Here is a 24,385-nt window from a genome sequence, read left to right as displayed (position 1 = left end):
GAGGTATCGTCTCTCCAGGACTTCCGTCAAACTTCCGTCACTGGGATCTTGTCGGAATCTCGCTATTGGGAGATGTCTGGGTGGGTGATCATATCAGATCCTTTGCTGACCTCCAACAATGCCATTCCCTCCTTCCTTGACAATTTTACAAGTATTTACAGCTCAGACACGCCCTCCACTCACACATTCCATCTCCAACTGCATTTCCGGAATTTAATCCCTTGAAAGCCCAGGTAATGATGGGGAACCTTGGCAGCGGTGGGGTATCTCGGATTTACCGTTCCCTGGTAAATAATGGTCCCGCGTCCCTAGACCGGCTCCGGGCCCGCTGGGAGGGGTGGTTGGGCCCCCTGGAAGAGGCGGACTGGAGAGACGCTCTTATGGCCCCCAAGACCCTGACAACCTCCTCCAAACTGCGCCTTGTTCAACTCTATTATCTTCATGCGGCATACCTTACTCCAGCACACCTGTAAAGCGCTCATATGCGGTCCTCTCCAGCCAGCGCGCACTGCAGCCACACCCCAGCAGATTTTTACCACATGGTGTGGCAGTGTCCCAGTCTCGAGCCATTCTGGGGGGGCGGAACTTGAGCTTACGCGGGCCCTGGGTTGGGAGGTCCCCCACGACCCGCTGCGCCTGGTCTTGGGGGTGTTTGATGGCCTTGATGGATCCCGGGCAGACAAGCGCTTCCTAGGTACAGTGGTAGCGGTGGCGAAGCGGGACATAGCGGCACTCTGGTCGCAGGCTAAACCGCCCACTGTGAGGAGGTGGAGGCGAGGAGTAGACTGGTGTGGAATCCAAGAGTAGCCCCTTTTCGAAGCCCGGGGATGCCCCGAACTTTTTGGTAAAATATGGGGCAAGTGGTTCCACTTAAGACCCGCCTGAGGGGTCTGTGTGTGTTGGCTACGCATATTTCGTTAAGTATGTGTCATGCCCATTTCAAAGGTGCCTTATGAGTCATGGTCGTCTTAATTTGAGTGTCTTTTGTCCCAATAATGTGTTTGATTTGCTGCCGATGAATTTTTATCTTTGTTATAAAAATGCAATAAAGTTGATAATCAAAAAAAGTCCCATGTGGGGAAGCATCCCCCATTTTATGAAACCCCATCTCATTTAGTAAATGTAGCATTTTGGTTTCTTGCGTCACCGTGAGTTGTGGATGGTGAGTCAACACGAGCGTGTATACGTTGGGAGTTTGTGCGCTCGTTTTTCTAATGTATGCCATGCTTTAGAAGTGCAAGTCGCTGGGTATATCCCCGTAGACGGAGTATTTTGTTGGGGAGATGAGATAAGTGCAATTAGTGGCGTGGGAAGCATATTTTCATGTTCTACAGATATATGTGGTATATGTCCATGTGGGTGTAGCCAGTATTGGGCACATTGTGCCTGTGCACAGTAATAGCAGAGTTGGAGGTCTGGGGCCCCGAAACCTCCTTGCATGTATGGTCTAGTAAGTTCCTTCCAGCCTACTCATGCGTGCTTTCTAGCCCATGTCAATCTAACTAGAGCTGTACGGAGTCTAGCAAAGAGCACTTGTGGAATCCATATAGGTATATTCATGAATAAATAAAGAAACCGTGGTAGCACCACCATTTTTTGTATGGCTATTCTATTGGCGAATGATAGGGGGAGGTGGATCCATCTGTCAACCTGTTCTTCTAGTCTAGTTATTGCTTTCCCATAATTCTCTCTCAAAACCAAGTCTGGATCTCAGTGTATCCAGACCCCTAAGTATTTAATTGGTTCTGTTTGCCATTGGAACGGATAGTCAATTGTTGGTTTGGTTGTCACGAGGTAAGCTGGATCACCACTGAATTGTCCAGTTTATACTGAGGCCGGAAAAGTATTCAATCCAATATATTCTCGGATGAGTTTGTTTAAATTTATGACCGGGTGTCTTGTATATAGGACCATGTCATCTGCATACAGTGATATTGTTATGGGTCGTAAGTGAAATTGCAGGGCTGTATCGGCAGGTTTTTGATGAATCTTACACACGAGGGGCTCTAGCGCCAGTGTGAATAAAAGTGGGGATAATGGGCAGCCCTGACGTGTGCCGCAAAATATATTAATAGGATCAGACATACTACTATTTATACGTATTCGAGCGCTGGGTTGTGTATACAGTAGGGCTATCGATTTCAGAAATGGTTCTGGGAATCCATTTGTCTCAAAACCTGAAACATAAAAGGCCATTCCACAGAATCAAATGCCTTAGCGGTATCAAGTAGAGTCGCAGAGGCCGGCAGTTCCGGGTGTAAGTGATGGAACATGGCAAATATAGCCTGTATATTTTGTATGGTTGAGCGTGTTGGAATAAATCCAGCTTGATCTGGAAAGACTAGGTTTTGCATCAGTGGCTGGAGTCAAATGGCAATGATTTTTGCCAGTATTTTAGCATCTGTGTTGATTAATGATAGTGGGCGGTAGGAGTCGCATCTAGCCGGATCTTTGTCAGGTTTGAGGAGTGTGATTAGGAGTGCCTCGCGTAGCGAGGGTGGTAATATGCCCTCTAATGTGAGAAAGTGGCTCTGTATATACTGTTCCCCAATAGGTACAGGGTGTACAGAGTCCACAGTCCCCCAGAGGCTGACAGAGGCTAAAGTTAGATATAACCTTACTCTCTAAAGTGGTAGCTTGGTCGAGCATTAAGGCAGTATCAGAGGACAGTGTAAAGCATTTGTTGTACACACTCAGTCAGCAAATGGTCTCACACACTCAATAACTGAACTCTAGGCCAATAGTTTATATATAAAAAATATATGCTTGTTTTATTTTTAGAACCAACAATTGGAATTAAAATATACTTTCTCAGAATGAGATGCTTGATATAAATACTTTTGCAATATGCAATTGACTTTTGTAAACAGTTACAAGTGGTTGCAATAGGCAAGACTATTTTAAACACAACAATGCATTGAGCTCAATGGAATTTTCATATTATTTTTCACAGATTACTTTTAGGATTACTTTTGGAATTCCAGGACTGGATCGTAGATTCAGCCGTGGGTCAGTACTTGGAATCAAGTGATAAAAGTCGACTTAATTACTGTGATGATTTTTAAACAATATTTAGCTAGGTAAAGTAGGTTCTCGTTACTTTTCTAATCCAGTACTGGGTGCCTAGACTCAGTACGGGGACCTTTATCCAAAACAGGTAAGTAATTACGTTTGCAGATATTATACGATTTTTAAAGAATATTTAAAGATTGCAGAAATTGACACTTAGAAGAAATTTCACAGAAAAACAGTCAATGATTTCCTACGGAAGAAAATTGGGTTACTGGTAAGTACAGTTGTAAGTATTTTTTAGAGTCAGTGCTGGGCACCAAGATCCAGCACTGGGAGCTCACCTAAGAGCAGGTGAGTATTTGCGTTTTTGTTACTCGGCTGATTTTTGGTGAATATTAAGATTTGAAAAGTCCACACTTAGAAGAAATTTCAGGAAAAAGCCAGTCAATGTTACCCTATGAGGAAAATAGAGTTAGCGGTTTTCAGGTAAGTACTCGACTGGCATAGTTGAGGTTCTGGGCATAGACTCAGGGGTCCCCCAGGGTCAGATAGGTACAGTTAGCTTACCCCCAGCAGCACCAGGGCGGCCGGGTGCAGAGAGAGTTAGGCCCAATGTTATCCTACGAGGGATAGGGGGCCTGGGTTGGTGGCTGCTGACTAGCAGGCCACAAGGCTGTGGGAGCTGGGCTCCTGGTCACTTACTCAGAGCAAGTGGGGAAGTAGATCAGTGTAGAGGTTGCACTGCCAGGGCCACTCGGGCGGCTGGGTGCAGGGTACTTTTGAGCCTTCCGGCGCTCAATTGATTTCAATGGGAAATCTCTGGTTTAGAAAAAGACTGCAAGCTCGGGGACGCGGATTCTTCAGGTGCCACCACCACTTCGAGAGGTAAGTTGGGTAGTTGGAGGATAGGTAGGAACCCCGGGATTGGGCACAGGGGGCCGCGGGGCGCCGCGTGCAGGTGTGCCTTTTGGTATCGGGAAATCTTACCCTCTGTTGATCGCGGTTGGGGGGGCACCTTGCTCTGAGGCTGCAGGCTTCTTCAGGAGTGTCGAGGGAGGTCCTTGGGTGCCGGACTCGGGGTCACAGTCGCCGTGAGGTCGTCCTTGTGGGCTTTATTCACTCCGGCACTGGCCAGGCTTGGCTGGTGCAGAGTGGGCTGGGTTCGCGGTTCCGGGCTGCTGCCAGGGATGAGAAATAGGTTTTGAGTAGAGCCTCTACTCATGGTAGTACCAGGGGCTTAGAGCCAAAGGGTAGCCAGGTCCTCCGGGGTTTTTGAGGTTGCTGGCCACAAGAGATGCCGGGTTGGAGCAGGAGCAGGTTCGCGGGTCGACAGGCCGGTAGGGCTGGGGCCAAAGCAGTTGGTGTCTTCCTCTTCTTAGCAGCTGCAGGGCAGGTCTTCTTTCTTCTTGTCCAAACAAAAGATGGGGACCCAGGAGCTGATTATGGTCCAGTGTTCACGCTCCTCATGCCTAGCAATTACAACAAAAGAACACTGTTCCTATGGTCGGGTGCAAATAGTCACCCAGGCCTATCAAATAAAAGAAAAAGAAGAAGAAAGACCCAGAAAAAGGTAAGACCCCAGGTATAGTGCGTGAACCTACTAGAGAAGTGGGAAGAACATGTCCTTTTACTTGTTGCCCTCACACACCCCGAAGGATGTCATGCTTCATCATCGGGCAGGTGCTCCTCGTTGGGCCGGCGCTGCAATTCCCAACGGGTCCCCCGAAGGGTCGCTTTGTCGGAGATCTTTTAAGGACTGCCGGATGGTGCATGTGGGTGTGCGAGGAAAGTGGGTGCTCTATATAAGGTGCATAGTAACGTGCAAGATAATTAAAAGCTGGCCAGGGAGTGTCATACAGCATGTGTAGAAATGATGAAACCCTAGGCAGCATAAAAAGGAATATTGTCCTAAAGGGCATAGTATGTCCTCATGTAAAGGGTCTACTAGGTCGACATGTTTCACGCCTTTATTGCCATACAGGTCAATGGCGTTTCTTCAGGACCAGAACAACAATTAGAGTGAAGTGCACCTGGTATCCAAATTTAAAATATAGGTACCCTCTCAAAGTTTCAGGGCTGACAAGTAGGACTGTGTGATGGCTACAACCCATTGGTTGTGAACGCTCCTGATGTAAACCTAGGGGAAGAAACACATGCTGCCTAGGGTTTCATCATTTCTACACATGCTGTATGACACTCCCTGGCCAGCTTTTAATTGCTTCTTTCTTCTTGCTCTTCTTTGTATTTCGGAATCTGGAATCTGGGGAAGGAAGATTCATGGTGCCCCTAAATACTAGATTTAGGGGCGTTACAGGTAGGTGAAGGCCAGGGACCAATGGGTCCCTGACCTGGGGTGGATACAACCCCTATCCTGCCTCTCTCCTGTGAGAGGGAGGCAGTAGCCTAGTCCTGATAGGGTAGGGCTTCCCATCTTCAAGATGGCGAGAGCCCGGAGATGTGTTTCACCTCGCCTCCCCCACCTGAGAGGTGAGGTGGGCAGGCTGGCACTTCCCCTGTCCTTATTTGGGGTTTCCGGCCAAGCTTCCCGCCAGAGTGGGGGGTTGCAGTGGCCTGGGGAAGCTCACAGAGGCGGCATGCCTTTGAAGCTTCCCCCTGCTCATCCTGGGGGAGGAGATTTATCACCTCGCCCAGGATGTGCATTGTTGCAGGCCCAGGAGAGCAGGAGCTCTCCCACCCAGGGGTCCAGCAACATGTCTGCTGTGTGGCAGCCTAGGCAGCTTCAGAGCAGACGTGGATTTGTAGGTTAGGTTTGAGGGGGCCTCTCTAAGATGCCCTCTGTGGTGCTTGGTATATTAAATCCCACACTGGCATCAGTGTGGCTTCAATGTGCTGAGCAGTTTGATACCTAACTTCTCAGGCTTCAGTGCTGCCATTATGGTGCTGTGGAGTTCGTATTTGACAAGCTCCCAGCACCATGTACTCTTAAATGGCAGCACTGCACTTACAGGGCCCAGGAATGGACCTGGGTACTGTAGGGGCACAGGGCTCCTGCCTCTGTGCCCACACCACTGGCATAGGGCACCCAGCTAGAGGGGTGGCTGATGTATGCCAGGGCAGTGTAGTTTGTGGGCATGGCACACAGGGATGTGTGCCATGTCGACTCTGTTTTGTCTTGTACCCAGACACTCAGCCTGCCAGGGCAGTGTGTGGGTGTTAGGGTACAGGGCCTCTAAGGGTGGCACAATGAGTGCTGCAGCCCTTAGAGGCCTTCCCTGGTCACAAGGCCCTGGGTACCTAGGGTACCATTTACCAGGGGCTGACATGTGGCCAGGGTTTGCCAATTTGGGTTTTGGCTGTTAGGCAGTTTTTTAGGGAAGGAACACGGGCCCTGGGTACCTGATTGGCAGGAGCCCAGGGCACAACAAGGAAAAGGGCATCAGCTATTAGGCAAAAAAGGGGGGGTTACTGCAACAGAAACCCACTTTCTTACACCCTCTTCATAAGCTTCCTCATACATTGCTGCTAGGTGAAGGAGTAATATATCTTTATATTCTTTGTAGAACTCTCCAGGTAAGCCATCTATGCCTGGTGCCTTGTTAGTTGGCAGTGAATTTATAGCTTCCCTCATCTCATCTTCCGTTATGTGGTGACTAAAGTATTCCCGATGAGCATCAGAGAGCCACGCCAGGGCAATATCGTAGTTGCATTCGTCCTGGCAGTGTACAGGTGAGTGTAGTGGTCCGCAGAGCAATGTGTGATAGAGGGGGTGTCATATTCAAATGTTCTTGACTATCTATAATTTGAGTTATGTAGGACGCAGTGAGGGCGGGCCATAATTTACTGGAGAGTGATCCACCCGGCATACCACCTTCTCCATAGGCTCTGGCTGTGTACTTGCGGGAAAGGTATTTAATTTCGTCAGCTGCAAACTCGTGAGTGGTGATACCTATGTATTTGTCTTCGAATTTCAGCCAATAGCTTAGGATCTGATGTGGTCATACATGTAGTTTCTAGGTTCGTGATTTCTTCTTCAATTTTGGACAATTGTCTTTGGATGTCTTTGAGTATACCAGCATGTTTACCAATACAGAAGCCTCTAAGAGTACTTTAGCACTATCCACTGAATCTACGTTATGTGTAAAGTATTCAGTAATAGCCTGCCGCAGTTCTACTCTAAATACTTGGTCTTGTAGTGCGCTAGGATTTAGGCGCCATGTATATTGGTGTGGGTGGGGATGGTTAGCTCTAATCTAACCGGCGTGTGATCTGAAAGAGTTTTGGGCATATGTGTGAGTGCAGTCGTCCAAGAGTTTATATCGGCTGTGGCTAACCAGAAGTCAATTCGCGACCAGGTGTTATGTGTAGTGGATATGTGTAGTGGATATGCAAGTGCCCTCTCTACGAGAAGGGTGGCGCATCCTCCATATATCTAACATGGCGTAATCTTCCATACCTTCTTTGAGTACCTTGGTGGATTGTTTATCATATCGATCATTACAGGTGGACCTGTCCATAGTGGGGTCAATGCACGTATTAAAATCTCCGACCCATAATATTGCAGATGGCCGAAGCGTGTGTAGTTTGGCCCATATGCCCGTGAAGAAAGGGGGTCATCCACATGCGGTCCATATACATTAACTATAGTCATGACAGTTCCTCCAAAATGACCTTGTACAATAACAAATCTCCCATGCTCATCTTGAATTGATTGGAGCAGAGTAAAGGGAACATTTTTTTTAATAAGTAGTAAGACTCCTCTAGCATAAGTGGAATAGGATGATGCAAACCTGTATGAGGCCCATCAAGCCCCTACTCTGTACTCCGTTGTGTTAGTAAGGTGCATCTCTTCAAGACAGGCGACATCTACTTTGGGACGATCTAACTATGCAAAGACCTTTCGTGTTTTCTGTGGATTGTGTAGGCCTCTTATATTCCACGTCATAAGTGTTAGTTTCCTCGTGGTGATCAACCTGCTATTCATTTCTGCCTACGGTAATTACATGAACAGGATATCCTCGTCTAGATCTGCATATCATAAGATATACAGTAACAGATGTCTCTGTGCTGACCAGTTTTTTTAGTTTTTCTGCCCTTCCCTCCCCCGTCACCATCCCAATTTAGGCAGAGACAAACCCCATAAACTGATGAATATACTCATTCCGCTTGAACTTTACTTACTAAAACGAAAATACAAGGTTGTGGTGTACACAACGGTGGTGGGACTAGTCAGCCCTAATCCCCGATGAACAAGTCATACAGGGGGGTCATGTTACCAATTGTTAAGTGTTATGTTTCTACACAACTCAATGTCGGTAAATAGAAATAAACCTAATGAGATCCACAGGAGGCAGTGACATATATAGTCCAGGCGTGACACATTAGACAATATCAACCCTACGCACTACTTTGAGTAGGATATTGCACAGCCCAATCAAATATAACTGTTACTTGTCTGAGTCCACAGTATATCGGTATAGGAGGCCGCCGGTGGGTTCCACTTTTGAAGAGTCCAAGGCGATCTTAGTTAGTGTATACTACATTATTCAACATCTGATGTAGTCCCTGATTCATCTTGTGCGCCTGTAGGGGATCTCCGACGTGGCTGCTGTGCTGATTTCATTTTCAAGTATTTAAGTACTTCTGTAGGTGTGTTGTAGACTCTACTTTTACCGTCATCTGTAATTCTCAATCGCGCCGGGTAGATCATTGCATAAGGAATGTTCATTTCTCGTAGTTTCCTTTTTACGTCTAAGAATTTTTTCCAGGCTTCTTGGACCTGTGTAGTGAAATCTGGATAGATAGAGATAGTCATACCCTCATGATTCAAAGTGCCTAGATCGCGAGCCTTACGGAGCGCCACATCACGATCCCTGTAGTTGAGGATTTTGGCTACTAGGAGGCGCTGTCTCACCCCCGATGGCGGCGGAGGTGCCAACGATCTGTGTGCCCGCTCCACAATAAAGACGTCCGAGAAGGTTTCTCTGCCCAGTAGCGTGATTAGGAGAGATTCAATTTAGAGTTCCATGCTGCCTGTGTTTGTTGTCTCTGTAATGCTCATGAAGCACAGGTTGTTGCGGTGCGACCTCGCCTCCAAATCTTCGGTCTTTGCCAGTATCGCTGTTAGGGTTGAAAAACCAGGGCCTCATGGGCCTGGCGGCGCAGGGCACGCCTTAATCTCCGAGTTCACCTGCTTTGTCGAACAGAGACACAGGACACTCCGTTAGGCGTAGAAGACCAGGTTTATTAGCTGCAGCTAATCACAGTTGTCCCAGAAGTACCCTCAGTATGTTCTTAGGAGACTGCTGCTTAACTCCGTGGCGCATAATCTTTTATAACACACAGATTCACAAGGAACACTCCCAATGTATACATGGTTAACCAATGAGAAGAATTTGAAAACAAGATATTAAGTAACCCAAATAAGTCTCTCTTTCAACTCTGTTTGTCACCCTTCCCCACAAGTTAATCAATGGTAGTGTTTACAATTCGTCTTGCAGGTGGCAGGACACATTGGTATGCCTCGAAGGACAACTGTGAAACGAGAGAATACAAGTAGAGAATAGCGAAGGCCAGAAGATAAGATAAAGTCAGGAAAGAATGGTGCGAACCAACAGATAGTCGAAACAGGGATCAGTCAAACCAGACAAGGATTAGCGGTCTCGGCCAGACCCTGACACCAATTTCGTAAACAGAGGCAGGAGGTTATTTGACACGTAGGAAGAGCAAAAGCACTTTGTTCGCCGTGCTGCCTGAGTGAGGGCAACACAAAATGGCAGCGGGACACAAAATGGTGGCTGAATATGAACAAAATCGGAAACTGAATTGAGGTCATCAAGCTGTTGCTGCAACATCATTTTAATGTTCTCCGTTTTCTGTGACACAGGCCTTGGGACACACATAGTGGCACAAAGACCGCAAATGGCGGGGCCACACTGCATACAGAGATAACAAGAAAAAATTATGGTCAAAACCTCTCCAAGGAAGGTTAATACCTTCCATCCCCATTTGGACAGTAATCCCCAAAACCATCCCAATAAAGACCAATCTCCTTCGTCCTGATGAATCGACTCGTAGATCACTTGTAATTTGGAGATGGCATACCGTAGGGGCATCGTCAGGTATATAAATGCAACAGCTAGAGCCGATCAATTTACAAACTCCACCACGATCCGCAACAATAACATCTAGGGCAATCCGGTTCTGCAATGAGACGATCTGCCTGAAGTTCAGCTGTGAGATTACTCAAGGCTCCCACAGTAACATCTATGGTAGTCTCAACAACATGAACCAACTGTCTCATGTTTCTACTGTTGGCCATTGGGCCCCAACAAGGAAGAAATCCTTTGAGGAAATCACCTCCCTCTTGTCCTGCCCTGTCTTTAGAATCAGTAATCCCTCTGCCATATCTGCTTCTGTGATAACCTGAAGGAGCAGTGTATGTAGGAGGGAGAAGGAAAGCTATATAGCACGTTCCTGAAAAATCAGCCGGTAGCCACGTGTAGGCTCTATCGTGGCAGACAAAATACGTGCCCTGAGATGGCACCAACGGTGGCGAATTCCGAAATGTGTAAATGTATGTATGGGAGCAAGAGCTCTTTCCCTGTCCAGTGTCAGTAGTCTGGCCATTCATTTGTAAACAGAAATTACCTTGATGAGATACAGTCCAAATTGGTGGAGATTTTCCCTGTTTAACTTTATCCGTAAGGCTAGTGACGTAACGAGTCACATTCCAACCATCATATGTCCGTTTCTCATCAACAGGAACCTTACTATTCTCCACAATTCTAGCCATAGCCACTATTCCCTTTATCAGAGAACTATGAATAAAATCTGGTCCATTACCATATGAACCAACAGGATGTCTAAGTCGGTTCTGATATGCATTTGAAAACATCGTCAAATAGGCCCAAGCGGAACCTTCATAAGAAAACGGAAGGACTAAATATGGCATCCCTTTATCTGTGGTATGCGGCATATGTCCACACACCCAACAGTCAGTTGTATTGACTGCCAATTGATACTGGTGCAACAACTGGACAAATGAATTATTAAAATATTCTGTTCTCCTGATTAGTTCATGTTGGGGAAGTGTACGTAATTGATGTGGTGAGATAGTAGAACGAAGAGGCAAGGAAATAGAAGTAGGGACAGATTTTTGCTGCATAGCATGAACAACCCAACCTACACAAGCCAATAAGATACACAAAAACATAAAAACACACAATGTTATGCCACATCTATTGTACAATAATTTACAATATTTCTTTCTCATCTCTTCCCTCTTATCCTTCTTTCCCAATTGGACATCCATCCTCTAAAATTGTTGCTCACGGCAATCTTCCTTACTCACTTGGCTGTGATTATTAGCCGTCCTATGACACTGCAAGTCCTGGGGTCCTAGCCACTATACAGGTCACAAACCAAGGCTCCTACTGTAAAAGCAATCTTTCTTGTATGATACCAAATGCTGTAAGCTTTTAGGCCCTGCTAGGTTGACATGAAAAGCAGTGCACAAAATGCTTGTACTTTTCCATTCGCTTCAGGGACACAGCTTTTGTAACACAAGGTTCGATCAAGAATAATACGTGACAGGGAAGATGCTCACGTAGACACAGACATTTCAGCATAGCACATTTTGCAATATGTCTGGTCCTTTCTATTATGTTGCAATAATTAACTGGGAAGGTACCAACGTTGATAGATTACATTACAGTGGAAAGTCCCCATAGCTGCCCATTTGGGACACGTGGTTAGCAACAGCATATTTCGGACCTTAAAAGGTATAGCACAATCTAGGCCTTTGCTAATTGGTCAAATGGATAGGGCTTAATTTGTGCTACGTATGTGATGATGCCGTATCCTTCGTGGTTTTGGCTTATAAAAGCTGTCACCAATGTCACATCTTTGGGCATTCAGTATCTTTATTGTCTGCCTCCGTGCTGCACGTACTTTTGCATTATTTGTTGTTCCCAAATAAATCTTGCTAACAGTTGTGCTGACAGAGACTTGTGTTATTTGTATTATTCCTTATTATTTCCATTTCAGCTTCTACATTTGGTGGAGAATGCAGCCCCAAAACATCTGACCGGCTTCAACGGCCACCGGCTGCTGGACTCCAACTCCTCGGGAGCTCGGAGACCTGAGGTGGTGACATTTCAATTTGTCTTCTCTATCTCCGCTCTCTGGCTGTTGGAGGACGACACCAGTGCTTAACCGTTAGTTGCTTGTGTCATTTCTTTGGCTCCTGCTCTTTCTCTCTCAGCACATTTGTATAGCACTATTTTTACTGGATTCTAAGCGCTCTCCTCCTGTCTCCTTTTCTCTTGGTACTCTTCTCATGCCATTGCCAGTGTTTCTTTGGCCGGTGTGCCTGTCTCGGGGATGGCTCCATTGGTTGTTTACCGCAGTACTTCTTGGCTGTCATACTGGCAGTCCTCATTACTTTCTTTGTTCTCCTTTTTCTATCACGGATAATTTCCGCTGTGTCGCCATTATGCTTGTGACATTTCCTTTGCTTCCTCTTAACGTTTGCTCGGCGCCACTGACTCTGTTTCTGCTTCGAAGCTCTTTCTGCGTTTTGACATCTGACACTGCTGCCGACTATCAGCTGTCTTTTAATGTGCATTTTGATCTCCTTTGTAGTTCCTGGTCCTCATCTCCACCCCTCCAGACCGGCGATGGTGTCCTTCTGCTCGAGTCCATGCACGCAGTAACTCCCTGGTGCTACGCAGCGCTTGGCTGTAACGTGGACCACGGAGGGCGTACTTCTGCAACCCCTTTGTCTTGCCTGCAGAGAGTCTCCGGTCTATGGGGGTGGAGGACAATTGGCCCCTGGTCCCCTGGTGACAACTGAGGTTGGTACGCTTTGACAGACCAGTGATCACTAGGTGAGTACATATTGAGGGTTTATATCCTCCTGGTTGGGTTGTAGCAGGTAGCCCCTCGTTTTAGAGTTGTGGCAGTTTCGCTCCCCATGGCAGGTGGTTGCGGTGAAAGCACCCCTGTGGCTGCACGCGGTTTAGGTGCAGCGGCTACGCGTAGTTCATTCAAGATTGAGCTGACGAGCTCCTTTGGGACCTTGGTTGGAGGGACTGGTGGAGGGTTGGTGATTAGCATCCCCTCCGGATTTCATTCAGTATTTAGATTAGGGTTACTTTTCTGTTTCTAGGCAGCCAGTAGCGCTCCAACCAGACTAATAGGTCCAGGGACCCTGCTCAGTGGGAGCAGGGTCAGGAGGATTCGGTGGGAATTCTCGGAAGTGGGCCCATGGGTGCTGTCTCGGTTTGAGCACACCCAGCGTCGTGAGGGGTTGCAACTGCAGATGCTCCCCTGGTATTCTATCGCTGTCTATGATTCAGGGTTCACCTCACTACTTGATGATGTGCTTTGTACTGGGAGTATACTTGCTGCACTGTCACCTTCACCACTGGGGTTCGGTGAGGGCAAATATTCGCCTTTTTTCCTTGACCACGCAGTAACTCCCTGAAAATAGGAAGCACAAGACTACTGATGTTTCATGGAGGGTGAAATTCTGCAGTTCCCTGTCTTGCCTGCGACACTCACTGGCTCCAGGGGTGGAGGGTGTCGGATGCTGAGAAAAGGAAGGGGGGTGAACGCCTGGTTTCAAACAATGAAGGAATACGTGATTTATTGTTTCCTTGATTTGCATTAATAATAAGTTTCTTGAGCTTTATGATTTTTGTTTTCAAGACCTATGTTCGTCAGTTATCGAAATTTGACTGTACATCTACATTTTTGACTGATCTGACTTTGACACGAGGAAGATTTCTGTTGCCATTTTCATACAATAATATTTCTAGACTGCTCAAATAGACACTTTCATAATTTGTTTTTATATTGCACATTACCCTAAGTCTGTGCACTGCTACTTATGATATGTCAGGTTTCAGCTCTCCTTATGATTACACTCATTACACTAACACTATTTTGGGATTAGGTAACAGGTGCTTGTGTAGATCCCCACTGCCTGTGTAAGTGCAGAGTTCACCTATTTTTGTCTCACCTTTTATGTGATTCTAAAAATTTCGTTCAGCAGCACCTCTGTGGGTCTGCGTGGCCCAGAGAGAAAGGAAGGGGACGAAATATCTTACTCTACCTCTGTCTCTTTTCTTCCTATCCATGAATATTTTCTGTGAACTTGTAGCAAATGTCATTTCATGTCACGTTGTCTGATAATGGGCGCTTGCTCTGCTTCATTTTAACAATGCGCAGCTGGCTGTTTGATCGCTGACTGATTAGTATCTGTTATCAATTTGTATTATCTGTTATCCATATCCCCACACCTCAGGAATGAGCAGCCAGACATAGTCTGCTGACTACCTTCTGAGTCACTGTACCGACGTGTGCCTGTAAGTTTGTCTACTGCAAGAGGGACAGATTACTCCTTCCCACATACACTTACAAAGAGCAATTATTGGGGTACGGGTTCCTTTCAGGTAACACAACTGCATTGCTGTTTCCATCTATTGAAAATGGGGAATACAATTATGACATAGGACTGCATATTGTGTTTCGTTTAGATTGCAATGTCTTTCTTGTGACTGTGATTATTCTCCTGGAAGGAAGGGAATGGAAGATTACGGTGTGGGACTAGTTTTTGGGAAGTTGTGGCCAGAGATAAGTTGGCGCTGGTGCACTGCCTCCTGCTGGATACCAAGGGTGGTCTCCAGATGTGAATAGGTGTCCGCCTACTCACAACAAGGAGGGTGTTGGTGTTGGTATTGCATTATATGCATTCATTTGAAGCGCTGTTATTGTACTGTATGGATTTATTTGAAGTGCTTTTATTTTTTTATATACTGTCTTTGATTAACTATGGGTTTGTTTTGTAATACTCTAGCAACAGAGCTCTTGGACCCTGAGCTTGCACAACAAATTTTGGGCAGGCCCACTCTATCATCAGTAAGGGGTTGATAGACATCCCTTCAGTTAGATGAATGTACATGAGTGAGCACGCTTCTCCTCTGTGAGGAAGTGGGCGGTGCGCTGAAGTGTGTTTCCCCTTACAGTGCCGGAAACATATGTATTCACTGGTATAAGCAGCAAGCGATGGCCCTAAGACAAACACAAAATACGGGAACAGCCCCCCTCTCTCCATATTATAGTTGCGATGTTGTCAACTTTACGTTCCCTGCTTTCTTTCCAAGTGCCAACAACGCACCACATTGATAATGCCCCTGTGAAATGTGTCCCCTCCACCTGGGGAAAAGGAAAATAAAGTGGCATTTGTACATGTCTCATGGTCCAGAGCAGATCTCATGTCCTTTACCAACGACCTTCTGAAATTACGTGTAGAACAAAGAAGAGGGTACATAGAACTAATGAGACAGGAAGGGAGACAAATAGGTGGAAGGGAACACCTGATAATTTTATAGAGTAGAAAGAGTGAAAGCAATAGTTACTGAGAAATGGCCAGCACGGCCTTTGATTATATGATACATTAAAGGGTTAAAGAAAAGTCTTTTGGACTGGCTTTGAAATAACGATCGTGGGCTGGCCACAGATTCTGGGCATTGCGCCAAGACTAAACCACACACTACAACAGCTTTCTGTGGGTATGAACAGAACTACTTAAAAAAAGAAATGTATTCTTCGCAGCGGAGAATGGAAGGGAATGCAAATGCTTAAATGTATATTAACAAAATAGGATTGAATAACTGTTACAATTTATAGTTGTTTAAAGTTCATTTAAAGATTGATGAAGGGAAATGGTATTTTGTGTATATGCACTTTAATAAGTTTTGGTGCAACATTTTCAGATGCAAGAACGTCAGAGAAAAGATGTGTGTCGTACGTGTCTGTTTGGTGTCTTGTCAATTGACATTGTGAGGGCCAGAGTGATGTTATCCACAGGTCCCCCACCCCATCTCCCAGAGTGATTTACAACAGGAGACATTTGCTATTTTAAAGAACAAAAGATTCCATTACATTGCACAAAGGCTACCTAATTAAAAAGCAGGGGGAATAGAGGACCCTCCTGCCAGTTATCAGGTTATTTCCGTGCATTTATAGGTATTGTCCCTGTTTCAAGTGCTGGTTTTTCAAAGTGTGCATTTGAACATATTAGCTATTGAGCTAAAAGATCTGGGTGGCCTGGGTTCCCATTATTAAGAAAGATGTAAGTTGCAAAGATGAAAATGAAACGCCCAGGATAACACAATTAGGTCATGTTAGGTAGCTGGCTTGTTTTCCCCATTTCTCACTCCACAGACGGCAGCCTAACATATAACGTCACCATCCTCACAAGCACATATAGAATAGCACTAGGTATATTGCGCTCTTAAAGGGTTTTGCCTAATTGAATTGAGCAAGGAGAAGTACTATGTTATGTATGCATCTAAAAGAAATATTGTGTATGTATATTAATGTTTTCCATTTCTAGGTTCTTCAGAGTTGCAGGATATATAACAATTTATAATGTAAGGGGAATGTGCTAAAATGCTTTTCTAAAGCAGTGCATTCGCCAGGGGCTACAAAGGACTGGACAAAGAGTAGTAAAATTCTGTTTATTTATTGATCTTTAGTAATGAGTATATGCCAATGCAGAAGGATAGTGTGCATTGAATAACTTAACTGTGCTTCGTATTATGATGTTTTAAGGATACAATGTGTACAGATTTATTATGTCTTTTAATGTACAGGTGTAGTCTTTAGGGGTGTTAGTGAATAGGTGTCCTGTGACAAAAACCACTTGTCCCTTTTGTGCCATGCAATGCGGCGACAAATTATGGCAGCAATATCATTATATAAGGTCTCTAAAATAGCATTTCTGATTATGCCAGGGCTCCTTCCATAGTAGGGTTTGAATACTAACTATTACCTTATGCTGCTACGTTCAACAGATCGTATATAAATCAGGGGGAGGGAGAAAGAAGGAGTTGCGACCCACTCAGCTTCTTTAACAAATATCTGAAATATCAAATGAGAGTTGATCACTGGTCCTGAAAGAACCAAAGTAAGCATCAACAGTTAATAAACTGTTAAGAAACCCTCAAGCACGTTTTCTGCAAGGTGGTGTTATAGCGGTATGTTCGATTATCCGCTTTGCTTAACAACGTGACAGCATCATCATTGGGTTACTGTGTGCTTCCTCCACCCGGAGGTTCTTGCCTCTGGTTTTTTCAGTAGTGATCATAAAAGGTGTGTGATAAAGGCATCCCAGTGAGTGTAGGTTAAAAAACTCGTAAAACCAGTCAAAATTTTTTTTAATAGGACTGGGTTCGGGTTTGGTTAAAAAATATGATTTATGTGCAAAGTTAGACACTTTAGGGTCTGTTGCACTTGGTGAAAGTATTCAAAAAAATGTGGTCGGCATGTTTCAGCCCTATCTAGCGCCCCTAAGGGTCAGGTGGGCTTTCTTCAGGACCAAATGTGATAGTGGAGGAATCTAAATATTCATAGGACTCCTTAGGGAGGGTGGAGTGAATAGTCCAACCAGCACGAAAAAGTTCGTTTTGAACCTGTTAGGAAGTGGTGGAAAGAAAAGGTAAAAAGACTGATTTCAGTCACAATCCATGCTGTTACTAAGTTCAAAATCTAGAGCATCAGCCGTTGTTTTGCAACTTAAAAATGACAATACTTCTACTGAAATATAATGTCAATGGATAGAAAGACAAAAATTGACATTTGTTAATGGCAAAGAATGGCCCTCTTTTTGTATTTCAAAAAAGTGGGGGTATGCAGGTAAGAAGAACCAAAACATTAAAAACTGAAACACAAACACATAGACTCATCGCCATTCTTCAGTAGTGAGAAAACATATCCCGTTGAACTAGGGAGCGTGGTACACGATGATTGGGTTATCGAGTACAAAGCATCAATGTCATACATGGTATAGAAACAAGTAGCTCAAAAGTAACAGAGAAAAAAACTAGGAGCAGAATGGGCCAAACTGTCCTGTATCTATCACAGATCGTTAAAAAGGCGTGTTATGTGAAGCTTATCAATAATCAGTATACGAACTTCAAATTTGTGCAAGAGCTAACAAAAGAAACAGTGTAAAAAGGGTGAGGATTTGACAAGGATTTCGTATGATAATCAGAATAATTATTCACAAAAAACGATGTTAAACGCCTTTAAATAAATATATGCTGATTTGCTTGAGGTCGCGAGTACGCGCAGAATATTCGAGGCGTGTTAGTTTAGTAGGTCACCGTAATGTGCAACAATGAAGAAATAAATAACTATGTACCTTGTTTTCTCTAGTTGAGGAAAACCTTCGGGGGTAGGAGGCTAAACCTCGCTCTTGGGAAAAAAAGGGAAAGGAAAGTAATTTAAGGTGAATTGAATACATTACGTTCCTTCGAAGGTCTGCTCGAGTCCGCCTCTGCCGCTACCTTGCGCATAGGTGTTGTCGACTTGTTCTGCCGCTGCCTCTCTTTCCCCGGTATGTCTGCTGATAGTACCGGGTCAGCTTTTTTAAAGGGGCAGGGTCGTCACATGTTCAAAAAAGAAACCGAGGAGAAAATTTGGAGCCTGATTCTGGTTTTATCGTTAAAACTTGTTTGGAGTTGTTATAAGATATACACTTCTATGCAAGAAAAGTATGTTGCTTAACAGAAGAGGAAAAATATGATACATCGGGCGATTGTTCGAGTCTGCATCTGCTTATTGTTCATCTGCTGTCTCAATAAAGTTATAATTACAGCAGCGCACGCTTCGAACCTTGTAGAGATTTTATCATGCTGCACGCTCAATTTCTCAATAAAGATATAGTCAAATTCATAAAAGAGAGTGGTGCTGCTGTTCTTTCGGGGATGTATTCGTAATCGTTATTGAAATGATGGTGTCATAATGTGAGTTCGCTCTCAAGTAGTATTATATGGTGTGTTTTTGGTCATAATTGAGAGAATAGTTCCGATCTATCTCATCTTGGTTGAGGCGTTCATTCTTCTGCTTTGATATAATCAATATTCAATTGGTGCATAGTGGTTGTCATTTGTTGATGCTTAACCAAGGTATATTATCATTAAGTCCCTGTATATGGGTGCGAAGCCGGTGGACCCATCTTTGTTCTTTTTCAAAAAGAATTTTTTCTGCGTTGTGATTTTTAACAGTTAGAGCTTCTAGGATGACCCACTGGAGATGGTTAACTGTGTGGCCTTTTTCCAGATAGTGGCTACTCATTTTTGTGGTGCTCTTTTTGCATTTCACATTGCTCCTATGTTCGCAGAGTCGTTATTTTGCTTTTCGACAGGTCATTCCGATGTAGCGTAATTGACAAGGACATGTGATCATGTAGATCACATGGGTAGTATTGCAGTTGGTATGTGCTCGGATTGTCCATTTTAAGTCTGGTAAGAGTTGCAGGGTTTTTGTTGCCGTAGTGAGGTGACAGACGGAACACGTGCCACATGGATAATGGCCAGTTACTGGTATATTACTCCAAAGGCTTAGGGTTGTTTCCAGAGTTGGTTTAGGTGGAGGTCTTGTATGTACCAAAATATCCTTTAGATTACGTGTCCGCTTGTTTGAGAACCTCGGTTTTGGCCATTTCAAGGCTCCTGACGTGAGAATCTTCCAATTTTTGTTGATAATTTTCTTTACGTCATTGGACACTGGGCTGTAAGTGCTGACACAGGTGACTAGGTCTGTCATAGGCTCTTTTACAGTTGTTTCTAAGAGGGCCTCTCTCGGTTGGTTTCTCGCCCTCTTTTGACATTTTTTGATGGTTCGTGGGGGGTAATCTCTGTTCTTCAGCTTCTCGCTCAGATCCTGCGCTTGTTCTTTATAATCTTGAATGGTACTACAGTTGCGTCTGAGTCGGAGGAACTGACCGTACGGAAGGTTCTCTCTCATTGGGCGCGGGTGGAAACTATTGAAGGAGAGTAAACTGTTCTTTGCAGTGGCCTTAAAAAGGTCTTAGTCTGGATGGTATTATGGTCAATGAAGATGGTGACATCTAGGAAGTCAAGCTCGTTTGAGCTTGATGTGTATGTAAATTTCAGCCATTCGTCTCTGGTGTTCAGCCATTGATGGAATTCAGTTAGTGTTGTTGTGTCGCCTTCCCAGATTAGCAGGACATCATCAATATACCTTTTCCAGAAGATGATCTGGTCTAGAAAGGGGTTGGTAGGACTCTGTACGAAATTAGCTTCGAAATCGCTCACGTACAGTCCAGCCACGCTCGGTGCGAAGGTACTCCCCATGGAAGTACCGTGGCGTTGTCTGTACATGATGTTGTTAAATTCGAAGTGGTTCTCAGTGAGTGCTAGCCTACAACACTCCAAAATGAAGTGTCTTGGCGTTTTGTGGTTCCACTGCTGTTTGAACAGTAGTTCTTCAAGGGTCTCCAGCGTTTTCTCCTGTGGGAGGCTGGTGTAAAGACTTTCGACGTCTAAACCAACTAGCAACATTCTTCCTTCTGCGAAGCGTTGGTTTTTTAGAAGGTTAAGCAGTTCTTTGGTGTCCTTAAGATAGGTAGGTGTCCTTTGCACTAGTGGTTTAAGGTAGTGATCCACAAATTGTGACCAAGGTTCGAGGATAGATTCGATCCCGGAGACAATTGGCCTTCCCGGTGGTGGTCTGCGGTCTTTATGAATCTTGGGAAGCGAGTAGAAGTACGGCATCCTCGGTGTCCGGGCAACCAGGAACTCTGCTTCACTTTTAGAGATCCAACTGTTCATTTCAGCTTCGTCAACCATCAGGGTGATGGTTCTTTGGAGACGTTCTGTAGGGTCTACTGTGATGATCTCATAGAACTTTCTGTCTGATAGAAGGTCCATACACTGTTGCTCATACCCTTCTTTACTCAGCAATACAATTCCTCCGCCTTTGTCGGCAGGTTTTATCACAAGATTGCAATTTTTCCGCAAAGTGTCCAAAGCTAATTGTTCGGCCCTGGATACATTCACAAATGGTTTCCTAGTTTGATCTTTGAGACCTTCCACTTCTCTCATGATGGCTTGTTCAAAAGCCATAATCTCCACTGGAACCTGATGGTTCAGGGGACAGAACCTGGATTTGCGGCATAAGGTGGTATCGCCTTCTCTCTCTTGTTCATCCTGTTCTTTAAAGTAAGCTTTAAGCTTAATTTTGCGACAAAATTCTGCCATCTCGCATTGGAGTTTGAAAATGTCAACAGGAGGGGTTGGAACAAAGCTCAGGCCTTTATTTAAAATGTTTTCCTGTTCAGTTGTTAGGGAAATATCAGTTAAGTTGAAGACGAGGTTGTTGCGCTTGTCCCCGGTTTTGCATTTGTCATACTCCTGGTATGTACTTGGCGCTGTTGGTCTTCCCAGGTTACTCCCTTTCTTCTTGCCCTGTTGTTGGTCTGGCCTCTCCCTAAAAAAGGAGGTCTGTGTGTATAGTCTTGACTCATATTTGGTGGTGGTGGAATTCCCATCTGTGGGGGGCCTGGGTAGAAGGGGGTATTCCAGCCTTGAAAGTTCGGATTATATGGTTGGAAGGGGGCTGGATGTTGCGGAACGTTGAACGTTGAAAAAGGGGTTGTACCAGTTATGAGGCCTTCTCCTATTCTGGCGTCTGTATTGTCCCCTATTTCTCCTTGGTGTGTAGGTCTCATCACCACTCCAGTCCGATCCGTTGGAGGAGGAACCCATGCTCGAGTTACTTGAGTTGTGGTCATAGTTCTCTTCCGGGACTTTATAGTCATCGGCACTATAAGGGTGCATTCTTTCATTTGAGAACTTCTTTAGGTCTTTTCCAAGTTTTTGGATTTTATTTTGTGTGATATATTCCCTAGTCTCGTTCATCTCCTTGTTGATCTCTTCAAGTCTTTTTTTGTATACTGTTAGATGTACCATGTTCTTAAGTTTTGTTTCGGTCACCTGGATCTTAATGGTGAGTTCTTCAGTCAACCTGGTAGCTGTTTTTATGATCAGGACAAGGTAATCTCTTGTACACTTCCATGAGATCGAGGACCAATCTTTTCGGAAGACCAAGTCATGTAGGAAAATTCGTGGAGCGTTGTTCACCCAGAGTCCTCTTGGTGCCGCATTAGCGCGAAGGTATTCGGTCATGATGACCCCATGAATAGCAGTGCGTACTTGTTCTTTTTTCAGCTCTGACAGTTCTTCCCAATCTGTAGTTTGTGCTAAAGTTTGTGTTAGGTCTTTATCCTGCAATAGTGAGGGGAGGGACAAAATGGCATTGATTTCGTCTGTTGAGTAGCTCAGGCCTAAATTCTCAGCCATGGCGATTTTAGAAAAACCTTTCAGTGGGACTTTTTTGTCCTGATAGAAAGGATGCGTATGATTTTTTTTCTCTGTTACTTTTGAGCTACTTGTTTCTATACCATGTATGACATTGATGCTTTGTACTCGATAACCCAATCATCATGTACCACGCTCCCTAGTTCAACGGGATATGTTTTCTCACTACTGAAGAATGGCGATGAGTCTATGTGTTTGTGTTTCAGTTTTTAATGTTTTGGTTCTTCTTACCTGCATACCCCCACTTTTTTGAAATACAAAAAGAGGGCCATTCTTTGCCATTAACAAATGTCAATTTTTGTCTTTCTATCCATTGACATTATATTTCAGTAGAAGTATTGTCATTTTTAAGTTGCAAAACAACGGCTGATGCTCTAGATTTTGAACTTAGTAACAGCATGGATTGTGACTGAAATCAGTCTTTTTACCTTTTCTTTCCACCACTTCCTAACAGGTTCAAAACGAACTTTTTCGTGCTGGTTGGACTATTCACTCCACCCTCCCTAAGGAGTCCTATGAATATTTAGATTCCTCCACTATCACATTTGGTCCTGAAGAAAGCCCACCTGACCCTTAGGGGCGCTAGATAGGGCTGAAACATGTTGACCACATTTTTTTGAATACTTTCACCAAGTGCAACAGACCCTAAAGTGTCTAACTTTGCACATAAATCATATTTTTTAACCAAACCCGAACCCAGTCCTATTAAAAAAAATTTTGACTGGGTTTACGAGTTTTTTAACCTACACTCACTGGGATGCCTTTATCACACACCTTTTATGATCACTACTGAAAAAACCAGAGGCAAGAACCTCCGGGTGGAGGAAGCACACAGTAACCCAATGATGATGCTGTCACGTTGTTAAGCAAAGCGGATAATCGAACATACCGCTATAACACCACCTTGCAGAAAACGTGCTTGAGGGTTTCTTAACAGTTTATTAACTGTTGATGCTTACTTTGGTTCTTTCAGGACCAGTGATCCACTCTCATTTGATATTTCACACGTTCAACAGATCTACATACAGGGGATGAAGGTAATGGTAAGAATGCTGAGACAGGTTGGATTTTTACTCCTGAAAATAGCAGACATAATACTTCTTCCAAGGTTGGCTAAAAGTGGATGGAGGAAAAGTGAGCTTGCAAACACTCAGATTTTCGCATGAGTAGATCTACACCTGCATATTTGCTCATGCTTAAATGCAGTTCACAAATATTTTCTAGGAGTACTATTTCTTGTCCTGCTTCTGTAAAGTCTTGTTAATTAACAACAGTTGTATATCTGCACTTAATGAGAGGACGTGGGTGCACTTTATTTCATAACTCGGCCCCTAATTAGGTCTGGCATTAACAGTGACCTTCTGTGTTTATTAAAAGGTTGTCTCTTTCCCTTTCTCTCCATGAGGGGATTCCTCACACCCACAGGCCAACAAATATAACATGCACAGTTGATCAGTGGCCTCCTCCAAGCATTACTAAGACCAACCAAAGTGGCTATAATACAATGTGCAGCGCACACATCATCAAACGAATATGTATTAAAGGGCATAGCATTTATTGATGGGGAAGAAAGGAGAATAGCACTGATAGGCTGCCAGTTAGTAATGGTACAAATAACAAGCAGTGAGAAGAACACTAAAGATAACAGTGACGCATTATACTATGACCCAATTTATATTAAAAGGAAGGTGGATGAAAAAGAGGAATGGGTCAAAGGAGGATGTGTGCAAACAAAGGAGGGGTTATGGACAGGGCCCAATGGGAAGATATGCCTGCCTTCAGCAATGCTTCCTTCCATCACATGCCTTTTTCACGATCTCTCACATGTTGGCCGAGATGGCATGATCAGACTGTTTTCCCAATGTTGGTACAACTCCGAGTTCCGCCAAATAGCAGAAAGACTTTGCAGGCAATGCACTGTTTGCGCACAATATAATACTGGAAAGGGCACACCAACTGCACCTGGTCATTTCTAAGCCTGGGCAAAGCACTACGCTACGCTCGCGTAGTTTGCGAAGTTCGCGCTACTTCGCACTACGCGAACTGCACGTAGCACAGTGCGAACACGCGTAGCGTAGTGTTGCGTAGTGCTGCGGTAATTTTTTGCTTGCTCGCGGTCCTCAACATCAAGTTGGCGACCGCGAGCAAGCAAAATGACATCCCGGCGAGACTTTTTCCTTGTTCGCGATCAGCAACTTCAAGTTGGCGATCGCGAGCAT

General features: G+C 44.6%; 1 long non-coding RNA gene across 1 annotated transcript in view; it reads left to right on the top strand.

Annotated features, from left to right (window-relative positions):
• LOC146835231 (uncharacterized) overlaps positions 1-24,385 on the top strand; it is a 30,825-nt gene that overhangs the window by 3,742 nt on the left and 2,698 nt on the right. The window lies entirely within an intron of this gene.

The sequence above is a fragment of the Triturus cristatus genome, chromosome 4_2 (assembly GCF_964204655.1).
Source record: "Triturus cristatus chromosome 4_2, aTriCri1.1, whole genome shotgun sequence".
Lineage (NCBI taxonomy): Eukaryota > Metazoa > Chordata > Amphibia > Caudata > Salamandridae > Triturus > Triturus cristatus.
Note: the sequence above shows the minus strand (reverse complement) of the source record. Positions and strands in the feature narration are given on the sequence as shown.